Source organism: Gallus gallus, chromosome 8 (assembly GCF_016699485.2).
Source record: "Gallus gallus isolate bGalGal1 chromosome 8, bGalGal1.mat.broiler.GRCg7b, whole genome shotgun sequence".
Lineage (NCBI taxonomy): Eukaryota > Metazoa > Chordata > Aves > Galliformes > Phasianidae > Gallus > Gallus gallus.
The window spans coordinates 3,058,660-3,085,354 of record NC_052539.1 but is presented as its reverse complement, the minus strand read 5'-3'; the positions used below and the strand labels follow the sequence as shown (position 1 = coordinate 3,085,354).

General features: G+C 35.5%; 1 long non-coding RNA gene across 3 annotated transcripts in view; it reads left to right on the top strand.

Moving 5' to 3' along the window:
- The window catches only part of LOC101750820, a 571,434-nt gene that overhangs the window by 209,754 nt on the left and 334,985 nt on the right, over positions 1-26,695 (top strand). For all 3 annotated transcript variants that reach the window (XR_006940028.1, XR_006940027.1, XR_006940029.1), the window contains one exon: positions 4,715-4,860. This is a non-coding gene — a long non-coding RNA (uncharacterized LOC101750820). The remainder of the gene's footprint in view (positions 1-4,714; positions 4,861-26,695) is intronic.

Below are 26,695 nucleotides of genomic sequence, written 5' to 3'. Positions count from 1 at the left end.
GTTTATTTTTGTCATTAATTGAGTTTTGGTTGGAATACTTCTAGGGAAGTGAGCAAGATAAGTTTTGGTGTTTGAGCAAATGTGAATGTATTTCAGTTAATATCCTCTAGGCAATAATGATCGTATTTTCAATGTTGATAATGAAAAATATACATGCTCCAAATAGAAGTTACAGCTTGAGAATTTTGTTACCCATACCAACATGTAAATGTGTGTTAACTGACAGATTATGCAGTGCAGTTCATGGGAGTTAATGTAGTTAAACATCTGCTGTTGTGCTGGAAACCTTAACCCAGACCAGCATTGTAGTAAATTTCTAATCATTCCTTTCACTCACGCTTGAACTTCTCTACTCGCTGTTCCTCGGTGATGGATGAAGTTGCAGCAAAAAATGGCTTTAAAATGAATGAGAAAAAATCGGATTTGAAAAAATTAAGGATAAGTTGCTGAATATCCTTTTCAGCTGTCCTTTGTTAGTCTGCATGCCTTTTAGACAGAGTGCCAGTGCAGGAAAGAAATATATTTTTAATAATCATTATTCTTAATTGAACAAACGTATGGGAAACTGAGGTATATAAGGGCATCTGCCCAGTGATTGCATGAAAGAAGTAAACTTACTCAAGATGCTGGATATCTGTTAACGGGATGTCGAGCAGCAAATCCTGCTTCATTTGTTTATGAAAAAGAAAATATGCTTTGTAAGAAAACTGTTCACGAGATGCCCAGAAGCTCCATAAAGTCCTGTGGCATGATGTAATCTGAAAGAAAGTGAAGTACTTCAGTGTTCAAGTTGTTATATAGCTAAGGAAGTACTTCTGTTGTTTGTGTACAGCCAAATGGTGATTTTTTTTTTATTCAAGACCTTGCTGCTTTAAGCAGTGTTGTGTTATTCTCAGAAGCAGAGTTTCCAGGAAGAGAATGAGGGAAGGCTGAACATGCTCATCCCCAGTGCTTGCCTGTTTTCTCTTTCAGGAGGAAAGTTCTGAGAATACCAACATCAAGTGAGCAGAAGTTTCCTTAGCTGAGATACAGGAAAAGTGGAATGAATAGTTCTGTTGTCCTCTGTGAATGTTTCTTTTCTAGTTGTATGTTGCCCTTTTTATAAACAAACAACAGCAAAACACACACAAGCAAGCTAAACAACTTAATACACATACATGCAAAAAAAAAAAAAAAAATCCAAACCAACCAACCCAAAACCCTATCTTCAATGCAACTGTGTGGAAATACAAGCTGCAGGGAATTTGTTAAGCCTTTTAATTTGTCTGACTGTATATGTGTCAGACAGTTACCATCTCTGCATGTCTGCTGCAGAGATGGCTGTGGGCTGACTCACGTTGCTGCTATTTACTGTGTGGAAGGAATTGGGACACTGAGGGTTAACTACATTTTCCTAGTTTGCAAAGATACCCTCTGCCCCATCTCCTGCATTTACGCTATTAAGAGGTTAGTTTTATACTGATTATTAGTATTTTTGTGTTTTGTTGCATTCTGTCATTCATTCTTTCTCATTTCACTTTCTAATGAATCTAAAAATGTTGAAACTACCTCTTCCTTCATTGGTTGACATAGAAATCTTCTCAGGCTCTGTTAAAGTGATCAGGAAAGTAACTGCAGCCTTTTGGTCATACGTGTGAACATCTTACCTATCTTTTGGTCTCTGCTTTTCCTCTAACTTCTTTTTTACCAACTGACAAAACAGCTGAGAAATGTGTGTTCTCAAGCTGAGCGGATTTGCCACCCACAAATCCACGACTGCTTGAATTTGATCTGTTTTCTGTGATATAAGCACAGAAGTAGTGTTCTTATATGTTGTAATGAAGATCTTAGAGAGATGTTTCTGGGGAGAAAATCAAAAGGCTTTCCACAATTTTTCTGTAGCAACAAGTGCTGTCTTCTTAGGAGGTTTTCAGACTTGGTAATTTTTTTAAACATCAAAATAGGCAATAAATGTTAAGTGGGATTTACTCTAAACAATTGAAGTCCAACAATTGCAGAATAACCTACAGTGAGGCGTGCTGGGTATACCTGACTTGAAAATAACTCCATGGAATTGCTGTATTTTTCAGCTTTTCAGAGAAATGCATGCAATTTTCTGTTGGAAATGACATGGAATGTTAGCTGATGCTTTAATGTTATGGAAGAAATTTGCACGTCTCTGGTTTAAAAGAGTTTCAAGTGTTGTAGGTTTTGTCTGTTAACTGAACAGTCGGGGACTGTGCCCATGCTCTCATGCTCTGATTAGTCCAGTTATTAACTGGTAAGCTCTCATAATATTAATGTAATAGCTTAGTCATTGAAGTGCTTCTGGTTAATTAGACCTTGAGAAAATGCATGTTTTCATATGCTTTCAGTGCAGCACGTTGTCCTTGCGTGCATCTGCAATCACTCATTTAGACATCTAAATATGCAGCATTTTCCAAAGAAGAATCAAGACTCTCAAAACATAAAAGAGTAAAGGAGGGTGGATTTGTAATGTCAGAGGTATAGATCGGCATTTCTGCGTTTTAGTTGATTTTTAATAGTTGATATTTTAGGGTGATTATTCACTATGTTATCATGATGTTCATGGTACACTGTGAATTTTAACACAATATTTTTAATCCAAATGCATTGGTTCTGGCCAGGCTTTTTTTTCTTCAGTATATAGACAGATCTTTCTTGCTGCTTTGATCTAAGAAAAAAGAAAAAAAAATACAAAGGGATAGGGGCAAGGAATGAGTTTGGAGTACTTTGAAGGGTTTTTTTCTGTTTCATAGAATGCTGTTTACACCCTATGCTGCTGTTTTCTTATGTTTTGTTGATAAAATGAATCATCTGAAAGCAGCTTTTAACTCTGTCCCACATTTGTTCCTGGCATGAGGCACCAAAGGAGGAGATAAGGGCATGAGGTGAAAAGCTAGAGATTGTACTGGGATGGCTCAGATATGGAATGGCAATTGCCTGGAGTGTAAAGTAAACATAAAATAAATGAAAAGAATTGTTTTAGCAGTCACTGGGAAGGAGTTTCTCAGGGGAGTATTAAATGACTTTGGATTTAATGAGTTTGTGGTGGTAGTTCTCATGTAAACCAAATACCGCTGTCTTCCATAATAGGCTTTGGTAGTCCACTTCACCTTTTCTCTAACAGTGCCGTTTTTTTAAACTGCCTTTAAGATATAATATTTTTTAATTTCCTGGTGATAGGAGGACAACTTATACTGTTGTGCAATATCTGTGTAGGCTTTGAAAAACCTTGATTTTATAATAAAGCCAAGGGAGAAATTCCTTTGGATGATTTCATTTAACTCCTCTGCGTTATTGAAGATACCCAAAGCAAGGTGCTTAGATTGAAGAAATAATGCAAATATTGCCCTCCTCCCTTTTCCTATACTTTTTCCTTTCATTTTTTCCTTTCTTTAGCTTCACTGTATATGCTGTTAGTATCAAGCAATGCAGTTCTTTCAGATGCATAAGATGAAACTTTTTTTCACTCAGTATTGATGGGAGTAATTGGAATAGGATTTCTCAAATGAGTAAGGGTTGCAGAACTGAGCAATTTTCTAATCCTGAATCAAAATTGAGTGCTTATATTTTTTATGTTCATTTAGATTGAGCTATGTGCAAATAGGACCAAAGCTTGGAAACACAAAATCAGAGACAAGTGTTAGACTATCTCTGCCCCTTCTGTATGTCTAAAATAGCATCATTCAGACGTTTACTCTTTTACTCTTCTATCAGTTGTGGTGAAATTCAAGTTTGGATTTGAATATTATAGATAAGGAACACGTGTATGTCCTATTGTGAGTATATAAACACACAACTGAAAACGCAACATTCTGCAGTCATTTCTTATGCCCTTGGTAAGCTGATGCTCACTGAACATCCAGAAAATTATTCCTACTGCTGTATTTGATAGTCTTTCAAAAATGCTCAGTTTGTGAACTGAAATAAGTGAATTTTTATTAGCAGGCTGTTCCAAAAAATGTTACCTGCTTTCTTAGACGTGATTTCACATTGCTGTCAAATCTGTTCATATGTATCATAATTTAATGTACGGAAAATAATTGTGTTTGTGACAGGCAGTCTACATGTTTTTCCTCACATTTTTCCTTTTGACTTCTTGAGTGATGGTTCTAATTTCTTGGTTGTAAAAACTTAGTGATACATATACAAAAAAAGGCAACATCAGAAATATATTTTATTCAAACAGTACTACAAACAAAATAGTTTTCTAGTATAAATATGTTGGGAATATTATTTTTACTTCTAATTTGCAAGATAATGCAAAATTTTTCTGCAGGATCTGATTTCCATGCAGGCTATAGAAATACTCCATCTAGTTATCCGCAGATTTATTATTTAATACTGATCTTACTGCTTCTAACAGGAAAATGAACCTAAAAAAAAACTTGTTATCTTGAACAGAAGTAGAATGAGAACACTCAAGAACGAAGTAGAACTGGGAGGCTAAAATGCAGTGCTGTTTTATTTTATTACGCTACTACCCATCTTAGTTACAACTTGGAAAAAAACTATTATGTGCAGACATTGGGCTTGTCTGCCTGACCTTCAGGGGAATGAACAGTTCATGCTGATTTATCTGTGACTAACAAAACCAATAAAAACAAAACACAAAAGCGAACAAACAAAAAGAATTCCAACTTAATGGGAGCAAGCAAATATACATATTTTATCCTTCCAGCCCTTATTAACTGCATCTGGTATTTTATAGGTATGGAGAGATGCAGCTTTAGAAGATACTCTTCAGAAAAGAAAACACCCATATTTGTAGGAAGTTTGCACTAGTCACAAAGTGAAGGAGCTGAACAGAAATGGCAACAGTAACCTCCCAAGGCACTCCTGACTGAAGTCTACATTGTGAGTCATATTGAGTTTTATTTATTTATCCAAAACTCAAATGCATCATTTATAACCTATACCTGATAAGAGATGGCAGGGAGAAAAAATTAGATCTCTGTAGAGCCACAGATTTTATTTATTTATTTGGTTTATTTACAAAAGCTTAGCAGTCATGATGGGGAAGGAGGGAATCACAAAATTTGATCAGGATTCACGGTAGTCCATTTTCTGGAAAGTCTTTGTCTCTGTGATCCATAGCCTCAGGATAGCTGTAAGTAAATAAGTAGTATGTAAATATAATATAAATAAATAACTAATATGCAAGTAAATACGTTGTGCATATTTACACTGATCTGCAGGAGGAGGAGAGACTCTTCACTAAGAGCTTCAAGGAAAAACATGCAGGACCAAGGAATCTTGTTCTCAGCAATAAAAACGTTAGAATTTTGTTGCTCCTTGGTAATGTCAATGAAGGAGACAACAATCACTTGATTTTAATTTTCTGATGCTCATGTGGACAAAGCTCATTAAAAATGTTGATTTATATGCATGGTACACTTATTAGCTACAGAGTTGAGTTGCTTATCCTGTCATTGTGTAGTCTACATTGAAAAAAATGAGAAATCCTGTACAAGGTCTTTTATTGAGTTTATAGGTCCTGGCAAGAAATAATTTTATTGGACAATTAGACAATTACGATGAGCATAGGTTAGCTTACCAATTTTCATTCCTTCACAAAGGGTCTGATTACACAATTCTTTCTGTCTGTTGTATCATTGGAATATTGAACTGCAAATTGGCTCACTTTCAAAACCCATCTCATTTACAACCCCAGTGCTCTGGGACCATACGTTCTGCTTAGATCTCTGCTAGCTCTCTGGCAGGCCCACACACCTGAAGTAGAAATCTAGTGTATCTTTTTTTTGGTGCTGGCTGTGATAAGAGGCCATTAAGGAAGATGACAGAGCTATATGATTTTCATAGCGGTGAAATGCTTAGCTTCAATCAGCTTATTTAACAGTCTCTTTCTTTGTTTATTTATTTTCTAGAGATCTGTATCTTTTTAATTGAAACTTGAGAACAAGTAGTTGAAGCTGTTTAGACAGTAAGAGAACTGTGAGAAATATGAAAAGCAAGTCAAAATAGGTGCATGCTCATCACTTAGTTTCAGTTATGCTTTGGTTTGGAGCATTTTCTCAAGCTTTTTTTACTGAAAAAAGTCTATGTTTGGAGAGCTGGAAAGAGCTTACAGCATTTCTACTAAACAATTAACTAAACCATTGAAGATGTATGCTCTGAACTATAGCACAAATTTTGTTTGGAAATGTCTTGACCCAGTTTTGAGAAAGGTGAAGAAAAGGTGTACTGAAAAGAGTAGTGACCTTTTATGTGAGAGGGAAGACAAGGTTCAAGCTGTTCTTTGACAAGCCAGCAGAAAGGCCAGTCTTAATGCTTAATGTTGTAGTTGGCTGTCAGCATATTCACCTAAATACGATTTGTACTTTGTGATAATATAATCAATGCTAAATAGTTGAGAAAGGACATGTTCTGTGCTGTGTGCAGCTGTGATGTGAAATCACAAGTTTTTTCATCTTTCCATTACTTAAATAGTATCGTTATACCAAAAGTTTGGCTCACAGTTGGCTCTCTACTTAAGAAATTAGATACTATTCATTATAATCAAGATGAAAGACTCCAAGTCTCCAGCTGACTTCCTAGAATAAATTTGGAGTCTGGACTGAGTTTTGGGCTTGCTAATATGTAAAGCAAGCCTGATACTTAGCAACAAACTGGAAGGTGACTGCTATTTATGTTGTTTTCACATACAGTTTACACATAAGCCAGTAGCAGTCCTCTCATTTGTGACTCTATTACTTTCTAAAATGTGATGACTAGGTTATATCCTGCTCTGTGGTGAGGAATTTTTGAGACAATACAAATGTAAATAGTAGTCATAATGTTATTCATTTAGACAAATAAATAACGTCTACTCTGCATTGGTGATCCTGCATTTCAGCTTGTGACATCTCAGTGTCCAGATCTCAGAAGCAAGTTGACTGAACTATTTGTTTATGGAGATTATTTAGGTAGAAAAAAAAGTGTTCATTTGCTGTGTATAGATGAACAGGATGGATTATCTTTTGAATCCTATTAATTTTATCCTTAAAAAAAATAAAAACTGGATTTCAGTAAGCACATTTTTATAGGTATTTAACTAGCTTAAGGAATCTGGTAAATGAGAAATAAACTGCCCTTTCCATCCTTTGAAGAAGTTGTGAATATTTCACAAGCATAAAGGCTAAAAGAGTGCTGATGTTTGTGCCAAAATGTTTGTCTGAGCCAAGTATAGCTCAAATTTGTAATGAAAGCTTTCCAAACTCCCCAACGTGTTCCTTTTCATAGCCATTTGATGTTTTTTCTGGCTTGACTTCATTCTTGCGTGTAAGAATTCTGTGCTGTCTTCAAAATCAGCAATATTGGAAAAGTGTAATCCTTACAAAGCTAGTTAGATATATGCTCAAGTATACATTCTTCTAAAATAGAAACTCAGAACTTTGCCATCTGAATGTGAAAGAGCTGCTAAATTTCCAAAAGTAATGGCTCCTATTTATTTCCCTGGAAACTACAACAGATACAAAGAACACAATAAAACTACTAGAGAGAGCAAATTCTTAGCTGCAAAACACCTGTTTTCAACATAGTCACTACCATTAGCTATGCATTTTCACCAGTGAAAGTGTAAGTGAAACCAAGTTCACCTCTTGCTTGTAAAAATCTGCAACCCACTGTTGGCACTGCTAAAATGCGCCACCCATCACTTCACAGCCACTGTTTGGTATCCATAAAATGTTCAGCAGACGCTGGCGAATGTCAGTAGGTGCAATTTTTTGCTGCATGGAGGAATTCTATGATGCACCTTTACTTCATACTCACCAGAATGTCAGATGCCGTTCTGTCAATCTGCCCCTCTGCTACTGTCTGTCACATGGCAGCAAACTGTGGCAGAATATTGGCAGGAAGATTCAGCCTCTACTGCCATACATCCACCTCTAAACATTGTGGGCCAAACTAATAAAAAAGGAGGCATTACCTGCAGAACAGCCTTCATATTTTTCCCTGTTATTTCTGTAGGATAAAAATTATTGGTGCATCTTCTGGTACTCTTTAATTCAAAACACACACCCCAAGCCTTTTTTAAAGGAACAGCTTAACAAAGAAAGGAACTTCATAACTAATTAAGAAGGTAAATTTATTCTTTTAGTATTCAATTCTGCTCTTCACATGCGTAAATTGCAAGGCACAGGCTCAATCTGAGCCACGAAATCTTGGCATCTCTGAAGTCACTGGGAGTTTTGCCATTGAACAATGGGATCAAGATTTCAACCAGAGCATTCTAGCAGATAAAAATCATGTCTAGATGCTGTGCAGCTTCTCTGTACAAAGCCAAAATCCTCTCAGAGGACAGCATAGTGAGCTAGTATGAGTCCTGAAATGTAGTGATTTTTAGAAGATGACACTGAAAATTATAAATTATTAATTTCTTAAGGAACTGCTTCTCATATGGAGAATGCATAGAAAATTCTTCTTAGAGGAGGGTAGTTGCTTAGAAAGGTACATACGCATAAATTGGAAGAACTGTTCTCTTAATAACTTTTAATGCTTTATAAATATGTCGGATCACCTTAAGTATCATGTTCTTTGCATGAGAGCCAACAGTGATGATAGTGATGCTGCTGTGTAACTGCCAGCTTTAATGTGATTTGTAGTTAAGGTAATTTCACCTTATTTTTCTTTATAAATCTGTAGCTTTTTTTGCCTTTTTTTTTTTTCCCACATCAGTTTGAGAAGATACCATTGAGAGAACATAATATTATCCCCTACTGGTGCCATGAATAATAATAAGGATTTTTACCTCTGATCTGTGTTGCGGACAGATGTTTGAAGAGCTATTTCAGATACCGTCTAAGTTGTTGAATTGTTCTGCTATGGATAGTGTGCGTCTTAGAACGACTTGACTGCAGACTTGGGCTTGAGCTGCCGAGCATGAAACATTTAACATGACCTTGCCTTATTGTCTTTGTACCTGTTGTTACTATTTGAAAGAGAAGTGAAAAGGGAAGTTGTTATTGAGGATGCTGATGCAAATCTTACATTTCCAAAAATGTGGTTCTGTAGGCAAGTCTTGTCACTTGACTTTCACTAACTGAAGTAAGCTCTGGCTAAATTATGAAACTTAGTATTTAATAAACTTGGTCATCTTTCTTGATTTTTGGACTTCATTTACAAGATGAATGAATTGGGGCTCCCATTAATTACTTATACCTCAGAATTTGTGGTGGAAATTCGATGTTTTCTTACTTTTTTTTCTACTTACAGCATTACAGAAATTTACTTAATATCATACTGAGTTATAAGTGGGGATCCTTGATGTAAATCATCTGTCCAGAACCACTGTTTCTGAAATTTTCCTTCACTAAACTGAATCCTCCAGGCTTCCTAGCACATCTCCCTAATCCCTTTGGTCTGACACAGTCTGCAGTAATGATCACCAAGGCCAGAAGTACTGCCCTTGGGAAAAGTGCTACATCCTGTACCAGAGAGAACCCTAAATAAATCTCTGAATTGTCTGAACAATTTTTGAGAGCGTGGTTGCTTTAAATGAAGTACTGAGGTTCAGTATGAATGAATAGGACACCTATCTGGATACACCTACTCTGCAAATATTGCTTAAATCCATCTTTTGTAGAACTATCAACAATATTTCAGGGGCTCTTCCAAACTGCTATCATTTCTGTTGGGAGAACGTCACACACAAAATTCCTATGAACTTCTTTCAAATGCAGCAGCATTGTATAACCTGCTTTCCTTGTCCTGATCTACCTGTAGAGCTTGCTTTAAGGTATTTGTAAATTTGTAAACCTCAACGATCCTTGCTTTGTCTACATAAATGACTTGGGGAACAAGTCTTATTCACTTTTCTCTTTCACCACTAGGATTCTGCTGTTAGCTTTTTGAGTTTAGATAAGTACAGTAAATCAGTTACTGTACACTCCTAAAACCATGAGGTTCTAACTGTTTTGTACAACCCAAAAGATATAGAAGCAGACAAGAACAGGAAGGAGAAAAACTAACAGCTTATCATATATTGCACTTTTAATTGAATGATTTAAAACAAAGCTACTGAAGTGAGTACTTTACATTCAGTTATGAGACTGAACTTCAAAAGTCAACAGGAAAAAAAAATTTCCTCTTTCAGAATTAAGAAGTGATTATTTTTTTCTTTTCTGGCATTTGCAAAGAAGCAAAGCTTTAGTCAAAATCCTCTTAGCTGAAAAGAATGAGAAGAATTGCGGATCTGAATCTTAATATTGCTGTTCAAACCCACATCCTGTTTCATATAACAGTGGAACAGTTTGGGGTGTGTTTTTTGTTTTGTTTTTTGTTTGTTTGTTTTACTTCTGAGGATTTTGTGGAGCTTCTCCATTCCATTCAATCCAAACTCAGTACAACTAAAAAAAAAAGTGTGAAAAATTCAAGAAAAAAATTAAAGAAGAGTTTTTGTATACAGCGTAGTGTAAAAATGACTACATTTTATGTAATTAGGTACTGTAACGCCTATTAACTTTAGACTTGGATTATTTGGAAGGATTTTTGAATAGTTAAAATAAATAAAAGTAGTCCATTGATAATGAACCTCACAGCATGGAGATTTAGTCTGGAAAGTTCAGCTCATGATTATTTATTTTCTGAGGTGTCAAAGCTTTCTGTAATTATCTTCTTGACTTCTGAAATAGTTCAGTGCATGTATTTCCTGTTATTGATTTCTATTCTTGATTTGAAGGATGACTCAAAATAATTTGGAGAGGCTTTGATTAATTGCAGTCTATTTGTGATATCCATTATGTATAAATAGACTGTCTTATTCCTCTATAGCTTTTCTTGAGATAAGAATAATGCAAATGAAGTGAAAAGGAATTAAATTTTCTTATTTAATAGTGTTTAATGTAATCATCAAAAAATCCATGCAGAATGATTGACTTGTGGTACTTAATCAATTTGCCTGCAACTCATATCTCCCATAACTACTTCAAAACCACCTGTACTAAAGACTTGTGAATCAACACCATGATACGAACATGTAGTTTTGAAAGGCTGGGTGTTGAATCCTAAAACTAGGATTTTCAAGTGTAGTAATACAGCGTAGATCTAATGACAGTAACAAATTTTCTGCTTCTGCTAAAGATTAAACCGGTATGCTGGAAGGTATATTATCTTTTGGATGCAAGTGTGCTTTTCCTACTGGAATCAATAATCTATTAAAGTACACACAAAATCAGAATTAGTCATGGAAATATTCAGGTTAGGGCTAGAGATTTTGATGCTATTTAATTCCCTTACTGCAACTGAAAAAAATGACATGACGCTGCACACTGTACAGAGACTTCTGTACATTCTGACAGTCAGGAATACAATATTTTGATGGATTACTGACTAAGTAAATAGTACTAAATATATTTAATATAAGGCTATTTTTATTGTCTTTAACTCTTTCCTATCTAAGAATGTGGCAGATGTAATTTACCTTGTTGTGTGCTAATTTAGTATTAGAAATCATGTGTTTCACTAGAACTGGTAGTTATGAGAGGTGTGGATAGGTTTTTTTTCATAACACAGCTTCTGAAAGCAGCCTATGTACATTGTCTTTTATAGGTGGCTGGATGTAGTAATAACAAAGTAATGAATGAATTTGAGAAGTATGTAGTTGAATAACAGTACTGTAACTTAGATTCCTTTCCCCATCAAATTTATGTGCAGTAGTGAAGTAATTTTGTTATCCACTGGGCTCTGTTTAGAATACATTAAGTTGTTAATTTTTAGGAATTACTAATTTTAAATGTTAATACTTCATATGTGATTTTATACAATTTACATTTGATGGTATTCTCTTTCTGTGTAGTATGATTTAAGGCTCCAGAGGACTTGCTTTGTGGAAATCTTAGTAATGCAATATGGAGTCCAATATAGACTTCAGTACAGTAGCATGAAATCAGTAAGGGTTATGCACGGGTTTTGTCAGTGCTACAGACACACTATATTTTGGCAGCTTTATGAAGTTGTGATACAAAGTAGAATGAGGCCCCCTTGAGCAGGAACCACTAAGCCAAAAACCAAAGTCTGAGAGATACTTGGGGAAGTTTGCAATCTCTGAGATCAGAAAGAAGCAACTGACTCCCCAGTATTATACTTTATTTTTTTTAAAGTGTTCTGAATCCCGAGAGTTTTTTTTTTTTTAGATAGAAGCGCTGTACCAAAGTAGATGATGATGCTGTAACCTGGAGGATTTGCTGTTATTTTGCACTAAGTTGCAATGTTTTCTTCGGCTTCTGTCAGTCCTAAAGAATATGTCACCCTCAATCTGAGGTTGTGTTGTAGGAACTGATGGTGTCAGTCTTCAAGGCAGAGACAAAGTGAGCATCTCATCTCCGGTGTGTGTTACTGGGGTTTATGTTGGCTTCTATGTGGACCAAAACCATACGGTCTAAAGTGCTAGAACCAGTTCTGGTTCTTCCAGATGAGTGTAGTCTGCTGGGTGCCATCCATTCTAGTTTATTCAGGTAGGCGTGAAGTATCTATGTGCTGCCTGTTAGTTGTCTCATTTCACTCAGTAGTTGCAGACTGAATACTGTCATATTCATTTTGTACACAATTTTATACAGCTATGTCACACATTCACAAAATACTTCGCTTTGTCACCTCAATCAAAGCCTTAAGGTTTGGTTTAGGTACATGGCAAAGAGAGTAAAGTGATGGGTGGAACTTCATTTTACAGAGGGGAGACCCTCTTCCTCAATACAGTTGCAGGATGAAGCCTACATGAAACACTGCTCAGATTGTTGAGACCTTGGCTTGCATCTATCTAGCTCTTGGGTGAGCTGAGAAAAACACAGACAATAGAGAAGAGGCTTACCTGAAAGCTCTGCCCTATATCTGTCTTGTTGCAGTGTTTTGTATACGTGTGGGGGAAAAAGGCAAAGAAACACAGGTGAACTTGTAACTACGAAGTAGCATGCAGATTGATCAAAACCTTGTGGTAACACACAGATTGATCCCCAGTCATCAGCAGGATCATCAAAGAGGGACTGATCTGCAACAGTATGACTGGGAAAGCCAAGGGCCTGTGCCAGCCTCCTAAATCAGAACTCCCAAACCCAGACACCTGACACTTTAGTGTATGAGCCAGCAAGGGAAGCACAGGGTGTAGGGCTGGGCCTCCAGGAGCTTCCAAGCATGCAGGGTTGTCATCAGTGTCGAGTTCCTGTTACTCTGGGTCAATGGTATGCTGAATGGAAGGGACAGGGAGTGTAGTTGGTGCAAAAATAATGCATGTGGGGGAAATCTTAGATGAGAAATCACTATTTCACACCTGTTTTGATTGTTGTCATTATTTATTAATAGTAAATACCATCAGTACAGTACTAATTTTTATAGTAGTGCTTGATTCAGCTCTGTGGAATTGCTTCTTGTATACTTTTAAATAGATAAACTTTCAGTATGACAATGTTATTCATAACTTGTCTGACTGGAAAGTGACATTTTGAGCAAGATACTGGTCCAGATGACCTTAAAAAGTGAGTTATTTTGTGAGGTTGTTTTTTTTTTGGTACAACTTTATCTTTGATAGTGGTTCATTCAAACTTATCGTGGTACAAGTAAATAATGCAAATAATAGACCTAATAGAAAGCATTTGCTTTATGAAGACCTTTGAGAAAAAAAGGATGTTAACTGAAATGACTATGTAGTAGTAGATTTAGGAATGAATCAATTTTTACTTTTTTTTGGACACTTTAGTGAACTGTGGCTGCTTCTAGTAACTGTAAAAGGCTCAGGCTGTGTTGGAGGCACTTGGGAGATTCTCTTCTACTTCAAAGACTCGATCTTCTGCTTTTAAAGAAAAGGGGAGAAAAAAAATAATATGCTACTTGGTCTTCAGCTTTATACTCATTAACCACCAGTGAATCCCTCCCAAAGCAATTTATGAACGATAATGAACCAAATTAATTTATCATCAAGGTACTTCAACTTGTGTTCTCAGTTGTGTTCAGTCTCATAAAATTGCATCATTATTTATTTCTAATTCTTAAGCTAAATTGTTTACCAGAAGGAATTTTTACTGTATCTCTCTCCAACAACAATCTATTAAGCACAGAGTAAACACTGACAATAAATCAAAAGCAAATTGAGACAACTGCTGACTTAGTGAACTTGTAGTTTCTTCATCTAGCTTGTTATGCAAGGCAGACACTCTCAGTTATTTGCAGCTAATTGTATGTCACTAAATCGCTGCAGCTCACTGTAGAACTCAGAGAGGAGGAACATAATGTGGAGCACTTGTATGTGATAGAGCCTGCTTCAGTGTGACTCCTTCACAGGAGTTGTAATAAAATAAAATCTCTTGAATTAGTTTGACCAGATAGAGTGGAGGGCAAAACCAGACACAATGGATTCTAAAAGGGCTATGGAAATTCGTAGGGGGCAGGTCAGCTTCTGTTTCTTGTCTTGTCCTCTGTTAAGGCAAATACATTTTTTAAATCCAGCCATTTCTGTGACTGTACCTTAGCACTACTGTTGTCATTGCCTAACTGCAAATTCAAGCATAGTAAATTCTTTTCACTATGCATTTGACGACGTAACACCGTAGCTGTCAACAAATATATAGACTGCTTTTTTCAATCTATTGCTATTGTGTAATTATGTATGTAAGATACTAAACTTAAGCCAAAATGAAGAGAGTTTCTCTGCTAAGGGAAAATTTTTGGATGTGCAGTATCAACCGTACACCTTTTCTGCTCTGGTAAGTGGTATAGTACAAGTTAAAAAGGGGTTCTAGTATATAATTCCAGCAATGGCTTGGCTTAATCTGAATTACTGATGTAGATTTATTGGGCAAAATACAGAACTGTTTGTAGAGAAATGCCTCTAACAGTATGATCACACATTTAAAGTAAGTTAGAATGTTAAGTTATGAGTGGCTTCAGGTATGAGACTATGAAATCCTCACTTCGTTACATACTTAAAGGAAGCCAAACTTTCCTAGTTCAGTTAAGTGAAAGGAGTAAATGGGTTAATGTTCTGAGAACTGTGAATTGTGCGAGTCAGAGTAGGGTGCCATTGTATCTGCAGAGTAGATTTACTGTTTGTAAAAATGGGATTTGTGCAGCACAGCAGTAGAGGAATCACTGCTTCGGAATTATACATATTTAATACCAGCTGCAAGGTGAAATGCAGGGTGCTGACTGCCAAGGACTGCAGAGCTAATAGGAACTGTGTTGCATTTTTGAACTTCGCTGCATGGGGGATTTCTACGGCTTCAAATTATGATGTTAAAAAAAAATAATAATGAGGGAGGTAAAGTCTGGAATTTGCTGGGGCTGCGGGACTATTTCTGAAGGTTTGTATCACCTTTATTTAATTGACTTAATTGACAGGTTAAACGGTGGGAGCCATAATATGATATTATATTGATGTTTTGTTGACATGGAATAATCTTTCCACAAAGCTAGCAGCAATGAATAAACGTAAATAAATGCTAAATTATGTCTTCTAATAGTAAACATAATACACACAGAATAAATTTCTTAATATTTCATTAGTCAGTTTATATAGTGTCTTTTTTTTTTGCCCTCAGTATTATCCCCAGGAAAAAATAAACAGATTAATCTTCAAGATTAGATTTTAAACATACCTGTGATCCATGAGTGTACAAACTTGCGTGAATGAAAACAAATACTTAGTTGTTGCTGTCTTAAATGTTATGCAAAATAAATGCAGGTTAGATCTTAGAAAATAATAGAAGTATACGATTTTCAAATTTTATAAACATAGGTCTCATTTTGCATTATTTTAAAACTCTCTTCAATCTACTTGTATTGCCTTCATCTTTTCTCTCACCATTTATCTTCCTTTCTACACGAAGCATTTGAAGAGAGTGGAAAAATAACACATGCATGAAAAAAAACCAAACTACTTGAAAATTGAAATTGTTTCAAGTCTAGAGGAAATGGGAATATTGCAAAAACTCTTTTAAACCACCATAGACATTTTAGAGTTGTATTTTATTAGTGTATTTTAGAGCACAATTTGAGCATGAGCTTGCTCTGCCTATGCAAAATCTATTGAAGTTTTTGTTGAGCTCTAGATATTTGTCCCTTTGTAACTACTTTTCCCTAAAGTAATGAAAATCATTATATTTAATGAGAGCAGTATAGGGAAGAAATCCTAATGGATGTTTAATATTAAACAGAAATTAAGATGAAAGAATATATATAGAATACGAGGCAGGAAGTTAATTCTCCTTCTGTTGCTGTAGATCAAGTATCAAGACCTGTTTTTGGTCATTAATCCCTTCTAATCCCACTTAAAAACTGAGCAGAATTTGTGTACTGTTGAGTTTTGCAAGTGGTTATTTTAAGAGTGGTCGTTGCCCAGGGTGTCAGAGGTGCATTACTGTTGATTTCTGGGAATAAATGTATTAGGCTAATAAATGTATTAGACAGAAATAAGGTTTGCTCAGTTGAAACATACAGGGAAGCAAATTTTAGTAAAAGTGCTGGAAGGATAAGTGATTGAATCCTTACTCCAGGTAAACTGGAATATGTTCCAGTTTTTCTGAATAACAGTTTAAAATTTAGCTTTTTTTCTATATATTAAATGAAAACATTAAGCAGCTTGTCCTAAACAGGGTGAATGCCATCTTCATTTGCCTTGGGATTCATGTCAGATTGTTATTCGTGTGGTAGGTGATACATAGATATCCTTATGTATATAGTCTGTTGCCAAGGACAGACTTAAGCATTGGCTTCTGCGAGTAAGGCATTCCCATATTTCAGGCTGCTAAGCACAATTTTTATGTGAATCATAGCAGTTCCAGGAAGCCTCCTTTGATCTTAACTTTAATGTGCCAGATCAGGCCTCAACTCATTATAATATTTAAACAGGTGATTAACAGTAAACAGATGTTTGAATCCAATGTTGGATAGAGAATATCAATGAGCAGTGGATGACACTGTGTTTCATACAGAATCCAAAGTACTTTAGTAAAGCAGTGATTCAGTCATAAGTTCTTTTTTACTTGAAAATTCCTTCTATTTCTGGAACTATCAGTATATATGTGTGTCTCTTTAGGAAGAACACTCAGAGCCCTCAGAGTTCTCAATTTTATCCTGAAGTTTTTTAGATGAAATCAGAAATAACCTCAGGAACAAGGTCAGGAGCTGAAATTTGTACCTGGTAGAAGCTCTGTCTGCTTAGCTGCAGTTGTGGTTTCTCCCATGTTCTCTTTCTCTCACTGGTCTTTACAGAAGAACGTGGGACAATTTTCCTCAAGATGGTTTATGATTTGTTGGCTAGGAAAGGGTGTTGTGGACATAACATTGCTGAACCTTCCTGTTTCCTGGGTGATTGCTGAAACAACTGGTGTTTTGTATAAAGGTACAATCTTCCTAGGTCAGTACAAGTAAAAGACATAAGTTTACTGAATATTAAGTAGCTACTGGTGTAAGGCTCTCCTGTTGTCACTTGTGACTATATCTTGCAATATGCTAACAAAAGTGTTTCTCATTATTGAGGCTGAAATGGAGGAGAGCATGCATAATTAAACAGTCTTGGATGAACTGCCATAGATTTTGCTCCTATGGGGCACTGCTCCTAGTTCTAATATCAGCAATATGTATCAGTAAGTATAATAGCAATATTGCGTATCCCAGTAATTTACCATCAAACCTGGATTTTAATGTCAATGTTGTGAAATAATCATGTTTGGGGCGAGTGAGATGACTAAAAGAAACTTTTCTGAGTTCAAGCTTTGAACTCTTTAAGAAAGCAAGGAATAAAATAAGTTGTTTTGTATGTTGTGCAGAAGAGACCTGTCAGTGGATCTAGTAGGTACTGTGTGGAATAGAAGTGTCCTATGTTGTTTTGTGTGTGATATGGTCAGTGTTAATTTCATGCTTTTAACATACATTTCGCTTCAAAACAGTTTTATGTTTGCGTCATTAAAGTATGATTGTAAGCATCTGTTTGTCTTTACAGATGTGTTTGAGATTTCCAAGACTATGGAAAAATTAGTAAACGTTATTTTAAGAAGCTATGACTTAGCCTTATAGTTAGGTTGTGAAACAATGATAATTAAACTGGAATGTCTGCCATGGCAGGCACTCTGCTACCCATCCTAGGATTGTGGAAAGGGTGCCAACTTAAATGAACTGTCTTTTTGTATCTCTGAGAGAAAATTCGGGGAGTTTAAAGTTTATCCGTGGATTTAGGGGATTTAGTGTCAGAGGATCATATGACTGTACATGTGCAATCTCACAGAACAGGAGAGATTTGGGCCAGAGATTAGGGAGAGAAGTCAAATTATTTTTTCAAACCATTGAAGAAGTGTAATGACCTCTCAAGCAAGATAGTTTTGGTACTCTGTCCTTAAATATATTTTAATATCATCCATTTTTATTGGTCTAAGATCTTATTAGGCAAGATGATTTTTATCAAAATGTATTATAACATAAAAGAATGTTCTCAAATTCACATGGAAGTGAATTGACTTAGGAATGAATACTACAGAGAACGTAAATTTAAGTTCCTGAGCATTGTGATTTCTGTGGTTCTAAGTTTTGTCAAAGAAGTAAAAGGATAGGCTATTTAAACAGACAAAACAAAACAAAAATCCAGAGAATACCTCCCTCCCAAAACCAACCAACAGAAAAACTCCACTGAATTAGAAATGATTACAACAGAGGGCAGGACAGGAATTCACTGTGCATAACCAAGCACTGATAAATGAGAGGAATGATGGTAGAAAAGTGACCTCCCCATGATTTTAGATTTTCGTTGCAGAATTGCATACCTTCTTGCCTCCTCCAGATAAAGATAAATCTAGAACACGTATTGTTGTTATTGTCATTGCTGTACAAATTGATTAGCAATACCAAAATTATAGCAGGAGTCACATTTTTCAAGTTATTGTAGTATGTCTTCATATTCAGAGAACCGTAAAAATACTCAGAACTTTAATGTATGCTTCATTGTAACTCTAATTAGAAATTAATTTTCTCTTATTGGGCACTAGCCTGTACATGTGCAAATATATTTAATGTATTTGGATTTATTACTTATGCGTATTTTGAAATTTTTTCCTCATGTCTCATGAAGTTCTAGAACGAAGATGAGTGTAATGGGATTTCAGTGTTGTGCACAATCCAGCTGTGCTCTGACAGAACGACAGCTGGTTCAGGAAGACACAGTTGATTCTTTGAATGTATTGAATCTTGATAAAATCTTTACCTGTATCTTTTAATTAGGTTGTACCAGATCATTTTCAATAATTGGGTAGATTATTTAATTATATTTCATTTCTGGAAATCGGAGTATTGAACAGATCTGTATACGCTTATAAACACACCTATGAGGAGTCTCTTATTTTGAGTTTTACTTGGTTGATTTTAAGCAAATCAGCAAATAAGTGCCTTTAGACAAATCACAATACATTAACAGGACAGTACTATATTAAACAATGATGTATGCTCTCTGCAGTTCAGTATTCTTATGTTTTTACATCAGATCTTTTAGGGAGTGGTGGTTTTGTACTAAGGAAAATAAATTGATTTACAGTATGTAAAAAATGTCATCTGACAGCATATGAGGATGTGAAATGGATCAGAATCAAAAATATGCAGTGAAGAATGACTTTATTTCCACAAAGAAGTTACAAGCTGTGCCAAACCAAATATCTGTACTCTCTAATAGGAACCTGATAAGAAGCCATACAACTCTGTGTTGTGAAACTGAAAACTCAGGCTCAGGAAATGTTGTTTACCATGGTAAATAAATAAAGAGTTCTTTTTTTATTACCATAGTTTCTTGACTGCCTTGAGAAATAGTGCAGACATGATTATCTTTTCCCACCTGTGAGGAAACCTCTTCAAGGGCACTACTTTAAATGCAAGTGTAACACTGTAATATAGGGAAATATGCCAGCACATGATCAGAATAATTGTAGTTTTAGTTGTTTTTCAGTGTATTATTTTAATAGTTTTATTACTCCCTGGCTGCCTATTTTATATTACTGAAAGTGATTTCAGTAAGTAATTATATTAGCAAAATAGAACATCTTATTCACAGACAGCCTTCTGGCTGAAAGATAGCAGGGAATTATTTAATGTTTTGCACTAACTTCATTTTTTCATGCCTTTGTTTAGTATCTACATACTGTGGTAATATTTTCCCATTCTGGAAAGATATGCACTCAGTAGTTACGCAGATTCCATTCCAAAGGGTGTAGATGAGGGTTGTTATCACTTAAATTCCTATGTTTCTTCCTGGTGCACCTTACCTTATCAGACACACATAATGAAAATAATTGTGTACTTTGGTCTCCTCATTACATCTCTATAATAATAAAAAATAATTGTTTGTACTTCGAAATGTAGTTGCTCTTCTAAACTCTAATATAAATCACACTGAATTGTCTCCCTGTTAAATAGGCAGTGTAAATTTCTTTGTTCTGTTATAAAAGATCTGTAATCTGTAGAATTGTTTATCAGATGGCTGTAGTATCCTTAAAGCAAAAGTAGTCACATTCTAATGCTTATAATTGCGCACCTTACTTGACCGGTAATTGACGAAGAATGAATTGTTTATAATTCTGACAGTTTTCAATGTGTGCTTATCTTTTAAAGACCTTTGCTGTTATATTGCATATAAACTGCAAATCAGAGCTGGAGACACCCGGTGTTAAACTCTAATTGTCACAGCAAGATTTTACGACATGTTGATAACAAGCCTGCTGGGCTAGGACTGGGTTCTCATGCAGTTAACATAAGGCATTGTTAACAGGAAGCCAGTGGCATCATACTAGCAACGTAACGTGTCACTAGCTAGAAAATTTAGACTGTGCTTATCTTTAGGTTCAAAACAAGCTGAAAGAAGTCTGTTATTTGTGCTTCTGATGTTGGAGTTCCAAGAGTTTCCAGCAGAAGATAATGTTGGTGTCTGAACAGAAATTCTCAGAACAGCATCATGTCAGGAAGAGGTAGTCCCAGCCCTGAATGTAAAAACAGATGAGTGTAAGAGAATATATAGATAACTTTATTTCTATAGATGACACCGGGTAGGATGTTAATGGAGCAGTACATCAAGTTCTGGTGCACTTCAGGAAAACTAGAGGAAAAAAGATGGAGAAAGTCCCAAGTAGTACCCTCTGGAGTTATTTTACTGCTAGAGAGCCTAAGGTGAGATGCACCCTTTGGATAGATGCTGTTTTTTCTATTTTTAGAAGGGTAGAGTAAGAGAGAAGAAAAATACCATGTTGAAAAGAAAATGGCACAGTACTTGAGGTAAAACAAAAAGTCATATAAACCTTCTGTGTATTCATTTTGGATAAAAGTGAAGGTGATTAACCACTGAAACATTTTCCTAAAAGAATGATCTTCTCTTTCAGTTAAAATTTAAACCTCTCAAAAAACTTAAAACTTAACCTCTCAAGAAATATTTCCCTTCAAGAACACAATGTTGGACATGTAATAGCTTTTCATATACATATGTTAGCCTTTCAGGCCTTCTGACTCGTACTGTTGATTTAAAACCTAAGTACTCAATACACTGGATGTAAATTGTTAAAGAAGATATCTTTATCAGGAGTAAAATATTCTGAAAAAGTTAAATGCTCTAAAAGCTTTATAACTGATGGAGGGAATCTTTTGCTAAAAGAAGAGGTTAACTATACAACCCGATAAAGAACTAACAGAAATATTATACAAAATGTATCTGAAATACCATGAAGATATTACCAGATGATATCAGTAGTGACCTTATCTGGCCTGAAGACTGTTGGGGAAGGTTGAAAAGCTGTGTCCATTGGTAAAACAGAGGCAAGGTAAATGGTAATTGCAGATAATGGGCTGAAGCCAAAATAAAACAGTCTGGATTTTGAATAAAATGTTTAAAACCCATGGAGAAAAGCAGTAATTGAAACAAAACCCATTTCCATCTTACACATTCAAATAGTGGAATAGAATTATGCTAATCTAACATATCTGCCTTATTGTGCTTTTCTGTTCATTATGCTGCATGCATAACTATGAGATGGTTATTATTCCTTTGATAATAGTCCTTACTTATCTGCTTCAAATTGGTATGCTCTTTCTGAGTGCTGCGAATGCTGTCTTTTGAAGGATCTTGTTTACCAAATGAGCTTTCTCTGCTTGTTATATTGTATTTTAATTTAGTTTTGTTTACATCATGTAAAACGTAATTCAAATGATATTTACTAAGTTGTATTATAGGCTATTTGATGCCTACATATTAGTGGGTAACTCCCACGTGATCTCTGGAGGATTCCATATCTATTTCCAAAGAATTACACTGCAGGATAAAAGTTGATCGTGACTGGCATCCTCTCTTTGGTCATAAGAAATGCTGGGCACTTTTCAGAGGAGGACTTAAGATGTCTTTGTAGCGTGCCTGATAATGGCCCTGGGAGGTATCTCTTTGGAAACTTACCTGATGATCATTTCATCTGAGTTGCCTTAGAGCTCTTCTGAGTTGTGCATTACTTATCACTTTGTCTAATATTTTTCTCTTTTGGAGTATTGCCTGAGTATTTAGCATTTTGCTAACACATTAAATACTGGTCACACAGTGAGATGTGACCTTGCATTTGCAGTGAGGTCCATGAGCACCCTAGAGCATTTCCTGTGAAATGCTTTTGTGCCCTGAATTTCAAAGTCTGTTCATCAGTATAATGCTGAGGTCCTGTTAAATTTTCAGCCCTAAAGTGCTATCATGATCATGTTTCAGTGTAACAGAACTAAAAATAAAATGCACAGTTCTCTAAATCTTAGATGATCATTCTTATCGCTTCTTTCACTCTCGTGTTTAGTTTTTATGTCTCCTGGAATACTTTTTTTCTAGTAGTACAGTGTCAGTGTGAAGGCTGAAGAACACCTTTCTTTGTCTCCTATGTTAAACTATCAGTAAAATAATTGCTCAGAATTCTTGCTTGGTAGACAGGAATTTGAGCAATGTTGGGCAAAAAAAATAGATGGCCACTTTGGTTTTTCTTACCCCTGTGATTATTGCAAAAACCAGACTGTTGCGTTAGGTTTTTTCCATTTTTTGGAAAAAGTCCAGGTAAACTATGTTTATCTTAGATTCTGTTGGTATTATTTATTTACACTCTGATAAGTAGATGTATATGAATTTATTTCCGTTTCAGATGTAAACTGGGATCTGAAATGCTGTGAGAAATCTGCCAGAAATGAAGTACCTCTGTGCATTCCCGAATTAAAATTTTCAGCCCTGGAGGGATGTTAGAATTTTAAAGACTTAAATTCAATATGTACATAATGTAGGCAGCACTAGGGAAGAAAACAATTTAATGGGACAAGGTGGCAAAGACTTTGTTTCAGATATGCTTGTAGGTTTATTTTAATTGCTGAAGAATGTATTTTTGTAAATGATTCTTGAGCAAATCACTGGAACATAAGACTTGAATTCAATACATAATGCAGTAAGATATTCCAGTAGTCTGGGAAGGAAAATGATCTAGTGCATTTCTTATGTGCATTCTCCTATGTGTTGGAGAGTTGCAGAGAAATCCTGTGTAAACTTTGGAATGGCCCATGATTGTTATATAAATACTTAGGAACTTTTATTGTGGCTGGTTGCAAAAATAAGGCACAGGAGGCACCCTATGGAACAAGGATTGAGAGGAAGAAATTTGCTGATGAGATCTAGGTAACAACCAAATCAGTCTTGAATGAATACTGAGGACAGGTTATTCTATAAGACTGGATCTTGTAGGAGTCTGTATTGAGACCACGTATTTACAAACAACATACTCGATAAGAGGATGCTAAGCTGGGAGAGCAGTGTCTCAAAATGTAAAGAAGAATTGAATTTTGAACTCCTGACTAAGCTTTCTTAGGATGTGAAGTTAAATTAGGTTTTGCGTCTCACTTTGGGATATAGGAGATCTAGAATCTTGTGAAAATGCCCTTTAGGACATCTAAGATCTGCTTTTTGGATCCCATCCAAGGTATTTTGCTAAAGCACAATAATAATTACTTTCAGAGGGCACTAATGCTTTCCCACAGATGACGCACAATCATTTTAATTCTTTAAATATCCATTCTCATTCTACTCTGAAAGTGTAGTTGGGAATTTGGCAACAGTTCTTTTAGCTTTAGTTTATTATATGAATTCTACAGCTGCAAAGTTTTAGTAAATTTTTTTTTGGAGCTATATCAAAAAGTTTGCATTGTTTAAATGTGCATAAAAGACTTATTTAAATCTAATCAGTGATGCATAACACAGATTTAATCATGGCTGGCTTTCTGCTATGCATAAACTCCTTTCTCAGAAGGGGATGAATGCTGAATCAAATATATCTAGGACCTGATCTGGGAAAGGACAAATTAATCTTAAAATGGCATGAGAATCCTCTCATTTAAGCTGATAAGAGAGCTACATGTATTGAGCACTTAGCAGTGCTGACCTCAAGCGCTCTGAAAAAAACAGCAGATCTAGATTCCATTTAAGGGTGGTTACGATTGCTATTACAAGTGGACAACTCCATGTCCACCACCACTATAAACTGGTACCTGTTATTTAGTAAGTTATTTACCTTGTTACACTTCAGATTTATTTGATAGATGAAAAAGATATTCAAAAATTGCAAATGTTTTGATGATATAATTTTTTTCAGTAGGAAGTGATCAGACTGCAATCATGAATGAAGAAAGGATTTCAAGGCAAGAGTCACAGCCTTATGTTGAATGTGATATTAGTGGGATAGTCCAGGTGTTTTCCAAACCTATTTTGAGTACTTAAACTTTGATGTGTAAGTATTTAGCAGTCTTTATTTGTAGGATGAATTACTGTAAATTATTTCTTCCTGCTGTTGAACGAGACGTAAAATATCACAGTTCAAATTAGAGCCTCTTGGTCTGCTCTCATGGCAAAAATCTATTCTGCAAAGTTCTCTTTGCTAATAGATGTGTATTTTCAGAATGGTCTTATGGTATATTCAGAAAGTTGCTAATTCTTTACTTTGGAAGGGTGCTAAAAGGAAATAAAATAGGTCTTGACAATTCTGTTCTGTGCTTTTGCAGTGGCAAATAACTTTCTTGATTTCCTGGTGATAAAGAGAATTGAATACTTGGAAGTAATTAACTAAAGGTTTCCAGTGGCATAAATCTTGAGCTTATTTAGATATCTTTTAATCAAATTTTGATCCAGAATATAATTCATCTTCCGTGCTTATGTTAAGGGTAATTTTCTGTTGTGCTGCATTTAGTTTCACTTTCTGGGAAAATTACCATGATTCATTAGAGAGCATTTCTATTTTAACTCAGTAGTTCTGAGCTCGGTCGCATGGTGGTGACATTATCTGTATTCTCTAATGAATACCTAGCACTAAACTAGAAAAGGCAAATAAAAATATAAGAATTGTAAAATATTTTATAAAGCAAACCCTGATTGCTATCAAAGATCCATTTAAAAGGTAATTTCCCGGTGATAAACAACAGAGAAGCAGAAGAGCTTAGGGGTAGAAGTAGTAGTATCACACAGTGATTTAGGTTGAAAGCTGGTGAGCTCAGCCAAGGTCAGGTTGAGGTCAAACACCAACTCAAAGCAGAGGTTTTGCCCTTGAGTGAGATGATTGGCTTTCTGCAGTCATCAGGAACTTTCCCTGTTCACAATGACATTTCAGTAACGACAGCAAGTGATCTCAGTGCTGTTAGATATTTTATGTCCCACGAAGGGGGGGGCAAGATATGAATCAAAGAAATGCACAATGGAGTCTGGTTTAGTTGATAAACACAGCACATATCATCAGTAGTACACTCTAATGATTATGGCAGAGGGCTTCAGTAATGATTTTCCAGTTCACCAGCTATTGCTTTAAAGAAAGGAAATACAGCGTAAACAAGGAATTGAATTAGAAGACCACTTTTAATTTTAAATTTAAGCTAAAAAAGAAAGACAAAAATTATCATACAGTAATAAATACAAATTAAGCCTATAAAAAGCCACTGTTCATCCCTACAGCCCCTTGATAACCTTTTTTCTAAAGAAAAGATATCAACTCTAATATTCCAGAGAGAAAAATACGCGATGCTGTTCTCCCCTACTGTGTGCTGACTTGAAGAATAGGATTTATATGAAGATAATCTTTAGGTAAAATGTTAAAGCTAATTAATAATTAAATTCCTTCTTTTCCGTAGTTAAATCAGAAAATAGTAAGCTTGGCACCACTTAAACAGTTAACATTGTTAATATCCATCCAGCCTAGAATAAGGAGCTAACGCTGCACTGAGATGGTGGGGATATTATCTATCATGTCATGTGACTGTTTCCAGCTGTCTGCAGCCTTAGGCAGACATCCTATACATGCTACGTTTAAAAGGTTAGCTCTGTATCTGGAATAATGTTTAGAGCCTTAGGCTCAAATTTGACTACGTTCTGCTTGGTATCTACTATCACAAGGATATAAAGCAACTATAAAACTGTCTAACCAGCCTGTTAATCCCAGTTTATAGTTAGTCTGCTGGTCCTGGGTAATGTCAAGTTTTAGGAGCAAGCGAACAAGTCTGGCAAGTTTGTGAATGGAAGTTTACATTTTGAAGCACTGTTAAGTAGAAATGAAAAATAAATAAATAAATTGCAATTACACGGCAATTTATATGCTTGCACAGTCAAATTATATATGAGACCCTGCTTGAACTTTCCTTTGAAAATATTCAGCAGGTGCACAGTCTAATCTCCTTTTATACACAGATGCACGGATCCATT